This window comes from Protobothrops mucrosquamatus, unplaced genomic scaffold (assembly GCF_001527695.2).
Source record: "Protobothrops mucrosquamatus isolate PMUCROS unplaced genomic scaffold, P.Mucros_1.0 scaffold760, whole genome shotgun sequence".
Lineage (NCBI taxonomy): Eukaryota > Metazoa > Chordata > Lepidosauria > Squamata > Viperidae > Protobothrops > Protobothrops mucrosquamatus.
This window is the reverse complement of record NW_015387029.1, coordinates 277,515-282,725: the sequence shown is the minus strand read 5'-3', so window position 1 is coordinate 282,725 and position 5,211 is coordinate 277,515.

Here is a 5,211-nt window from a genome sequence, read left to right as displayed (position 1 = left end):
GGGGGACCAGCAATGGGAAGGTACAATGGGGGGGGGGGAGAGTTAACTGGGAATGTTTTGGCACATGAACCTCAGTCCTGGCTTTGCTATACTATAAACCACTTGGCCTTTAGTAAAGTAAAGCTTTCACACTAAATGGTGTTGAGGGTCATTCTTGCTTCAGGGACCAAGTTGAGGCAGGACTGCCATAATGTTTTTTGTGATGCAATATTTATACCAACTCAGAGACAAAGCTATTTGGGTCTATTTTAAAATAATAACAAGCTTCCAGAAAAATATTTATGATTTCCTGAAAGAGAGAGATACATAAGTAACATCCAGTAGAAAAATATCTGATTTTCAGAAACTATGAAGAGAAAACATATATTTCATATAAGAACAAATGGATGCCAGCTACAATATAGACCTTTCACTACATTTTCATTTCTACTTTTTCCATATTATTATACATCTCTACTGGCCACAAATTATAATAAATTAATAGCGGTGGTAGTATTTTAATGATTTAATGATAATTATATAATTAAATAATAATGTCATTAACAACTCATAGGAAAACGTATGATGGGTATCAAACTTCATTAGAACATTTATGAAAATGATCTCAAAATAGTAGATGATTGCAGCCCAAATGTGACTCCGCAGTGTGATTTTCATGGAAAACAATGAATTATAATGAATCCATTATAATCTCAGGAAGTGAATGTTCTGGTTTGGGGACACCCCTAACTCAAGTACCAGATCCCCCTGCAGGTACCAAACTCAAAAAGACACTGCAAAAAAATCTGGTCAACTTTATAGAAGAGGAATGAAGCCAAGGATGGGATCAAAGGAGCTTCTCTAGCCATGAAGAAGGACAAGAAGAAAAGCCATGTTGATTTATGGCAACAGAAAATCAGAAGATGCTTTTAGGAGCACCATTTTCAAATAACACAATCTCTTTGTTGGAGAAGGGAGGATAGTGGACTCTTCCAATAACTAAAAAATGTTACACTGAAGATTAAGAGCTATCTGTTTATTGTTATTGTATAGTTCATAGATATGGAAAAATGAACTCAGTCACAAGAGAGGAGATTCTGGCTGAATAAGAAGAAAAACATCATAAAAGAAGGAGCAGTTTTAGCCCTGAGCTAGTGAACCGGAGAAATTCACCTATTGTCTTATCTTAACGCAAAGCCTGAGCAGATATAGGCCAAAGAAGCTTCATCTGGGATTCCTGCAGAATGGAGAGGTTAGGCTAGATGGCCTCAGGGTCTCCATTAAATTTATAAAGGTAAAACTCTACAATGCTAATCATAAACAACATACTTACAGGAATTGATTTAAAACTGCATGCATCCTTCTAAAATTAGCAGTGTTTAATATCAAAATGTATCTACCATGGTATAGCCCACGGGTCGGCAACCCGTGGCTCCGGAGCCGCATGCGGCTCTTTGAGCCCTCTCCTGCGGCTCCGGAGCCTCCTCCTCCCCCTCCCCCTCCCTCCCTTCTTCCTCCTGCCCCCCCAGGCCTCACTCCCGGCTGGGCCGGCGGGGGCATTGCTCCCTGGGCTGTCCCCAGGCCACCGAGCCGGCTATGCGTCTCCCCAGGCCGGGCCGGGCGGCAGTCCCGGCTGGGGCGGCAGCAGGAGGGCATTGCTTCCTGGGCCATCCCTGGGCAGCTGAGCCGGCCACGCATCTCCGCGGGCCGGGTTGAGCAGCAGTCCCAGCTGGGGGGGCGGCGGCATCGCTCCCTGGGCTATCCCCGGGCCCCAGGCCAACTATGCATCTCCCCAGGCCGGGCCGGGCGGCAGTCCCGGCTGGAGTGGTGGCAGGAGGGCATTGCTTCCTGGGCCGTCCCTGGGCAGCTGAGCCGGCCACGCATCTCCGCGGGCCGGGCTGAGCAGCAGTCCTGGCTGGGGCCGTGGCAGCAGCGATGGGGGCATCGCTTTCTGGGCCGTCCCCAGGTAGCCAAGCCGGCCACGCGTCTCCCCGGGCTGGGCTGGGGACATTGCTTCCAGGGCCGTTCCCGGGCCATTCCCCGGGCAGCAGACGGCCATGCGTCTCCGTGGGCCGGGCCGTGCAGCAGTCCTGGCTGGGGCGGCGACGGCGGGGGCATCGCTCATGGGCCATCCCAAGGCCGCCGAGCCGACCACGTGTCTGCTCAGGCCGTGCAGCAGTCCTCGCTGGGGCGGCGGCGGTGGGGGCATCGCTCCCTGGGCTGTCCCCAGGCCGGCGAGCCGGCTACGCATCTCCCCAGGCCGGGCTGGGTGGCAGGGGGGCATTGCTTCCTGCACCGTCCCCGGGCCACTCCCCGGGCAGCCGACCCAGCCATATGTCTCCCCGAGCCAGGCCGGGCGGCAGCAGGGAAGCATCACTTCCTGGGCCATCCCCGGGCTGTTCTGTAGGCAGCCGAGCTCGCCACGCATTTTCCCGGGCCAGTCCGTGGTGTCCCAGGTGCCTTTCAGCGCCTTCTACTGCCTCCTGCTCCTTTCCCCTCCCTGCCCCTTCGGCGCTGTCTGCCTTTCGTTCTCTCTCTCTCTCTCACTCTCTCTCCTCATCTGGAGAGAGAGGGGGGGGCAGAGGAAAGAGAGAGAAAGAGAGGGTGACTTGTTCGGGCGAAGAACCAGTAAGGGAGGACAAGGCAAAGTAAGTCAAAAGCACTTCGTGCTAGCATCTCCTGAGCCCTTGTTATCCCTGCCACAGACTCGGCTCATCCACCCTCACTCTCTCCTCTCCTCTCTCTACGGACGAGGCTGCTCGCTTCAAATGGTTGGCTACCGAGGCCCGGGAGCCAGGCAGGCGGACAAGTCTTGACCGCAGCATTTTCTTGCTGCTGTTGTTTTGCGCGCGCGCGGCGCTGGCTGGGAACAGAGGCAAGCAAGCTCTATGGTTGGAAGTCCCTGCAGCTTGGGAGCCAGGATCTTCCCCCTCTCAGTCCCAAATCCCAAGCAGGATTCACAACATTGGGATTGGAAGTGAGCTGCGAGGAGATGGTCTGTCTCTCTTCCTCCNTCCACATTGCCCATCTCTAAGGGAGGAAGTTAAACGATTTGGTAGGTGAACTGGTTCTGTTAGTAAAGGGGGGGGAGCTGAAGAGAAAAAGAGGGAGAGAGAGAGGAAAGAGAGAAAGAGGAAAGAGAAAGAGAGAGGAAAGAAAGAGAAAGAGAGGAAAGGAAGAAAGAGAAAAGAAAGGGAGAGGAAAGATAAAGAGGGAGAGGGGGAGAGAGAGGAAAGAGAGAGGAAAGAAAGGAAGGGAAAGAAAGGGAGAAAGTGGAAAGAAAGGAAAGAAAGAAAGATGGAGGGAGAAAGAGAAAAGAGATGAAAAGGGAGGGAGAGGGGGAGAGAGGAAAGAAAGAGAAAGAAGGAGAAAGAGGAAAGGAGAAAGAGAGGAAAGAAAGAGGAAAGAGAAAGGACAGAAAGAGAGAAAGAGAGAGAAAGAGAAAAGAGAAAGGGAGAGGAAAAAAGGGAGAGGGAGAGGGGGAGAGAGAGGAAAGAAAGGAAAGAGGAAAGAAAGATAAAAGAGAAAGGGAGAGGAAAGAAGGGGAGGGAGAGGAGGAGAGGAAAGAAAGAGAAAGAGGAAAGAAAGAAAGAGAAAAGAAAGGGAGAGGAAAGATAAAGAGGGAGAGGGGGAGAGAGAGGAAAGAGGAAAGAAAGGAAGGGAAAGAAAGGGAGAAAGTGGAAAGAAAGGAAAGAAAGAAAGAGGGAGAAAGAGAAAAGAGATGAAAAGGGGGAGGGAGAGGGGGAGAGAGGAAAGAAAGAGAAAGAAGGAGAAAGAGGAAAGAGGGAGAAAGAGAGGAAAGAAAGGAAAGAGAAAGGACAGAAAGAGAGAAAGAGGGAGAAAGAGAAAAGAGAAAGGGAGAGGAAAAAAAGGGAGAGGGAGAGGGGGAGAGAGAGGAAAGAAAGGAAAGGAAAGAAAGAGAAAAGAGAAAGGGAGAGGAAAGAAAGGGGGAGGGAGAGAAGGAGAGGAAAGAAAGAAAGAAGGAGAAAGAGGAAAAAGGGAGAAAGGAAAGAGAAAGAAAGAAAGAAGGAGAAAGAAAAGAAAGGGAGAGGAAAGAGGGAGGGGGGAGAGGGGAAAGAAAGAGGAAAGGAAAAAAGGAAAGAAAGAAAGAGGGAGAAAGTGAAAAGAAAGATGAAAGAAAGGGGGAGGGAGAGGGGGAGATGAAAGAAAGAGAAAGAAGGAGAAAGGAAAGAAAGGGAGAAAGGAAAGAGAAAGGAAAGAAAGTGAGAAAGAGGGAGAAAGAAAAGAGGGAGAGGGAGGGGGGAGAGGAAAGAAAGAGGAAAGGAAGGTAAAAGAAAGGGAGAAACAGAAAAGAGAAAGGGAGATGAAAGAAGGGGAGGGAGAAGGGGAGAGAGGAAAGAAAGAAAAGGAGAAAGAGGAAAGAAAGGGAGAAAGAGGAAAGAGAAAGAGGAGAGAAGGAGAAAGAGAAAAGAGAAAGGGAGAGGAAAGAGAAAGGGAGAGGGGGAGAGGAAAGAAAAAGGAAAGAGGAAAGAAAGGGAGAAAGGAAAGGGGGAAAGAGTAAAGAAAAAGAGGAAGGGAGAAAGGAAGAAAGAGGAAAGAGAAAGGGAGGGAGAGGAAAGAGTAAGGAAAGAGGGAGAGGAAAGAGAGAAAGGGGGAAGTGCAAGTGCCTCTCTCTCTCTCTCTCTCTCTCTCTCTCTCTCTCTCTCTCTCTCTCTCTCTCTCTCTCTCTCTCTCACACACACACACACACACACACACACACAGAGTGGGGGAAGAAGACTGGCAGACCAAGAGCAGAAAGAGGGAGGGAGAGGGGGAGAGGGAGGGAGGGACAAAGAGAGAGACCCTTTTGACATCTAAAATTAAGATAACACTGCAAATATCCTTTTATATATATATATATAATAAAGGTAAAAAAGGATATATGCAGTGTTATCTTCATTTTAGATATCCAAAGGGTTTTGCGGCTCCCAGTGTTTTGTTTTCGGTGGGAAACGGGTCCAAGTGGCTCTTTGAGTATTTTGGGTTGCCTACCCCTGGTATAGCCTCTTTGGAATATTAACCCCCAATCGATTAGATTGGCCAAAAGTGTTGGACTTTGGTAGCATAATGAGGTTGAGATAGTTCCCCACTTTTTCCATTAGATTTCTTCTCAAACAGAACTGAGATTAATGGAGAGTTATTTCTCCTTTTCTAGCATAAGAAGATTAAAATTGTTCTCCTCCTCCTTTCCTCAAAAGAAATTAAGTTTGACGGATCCTTTTTGGAACC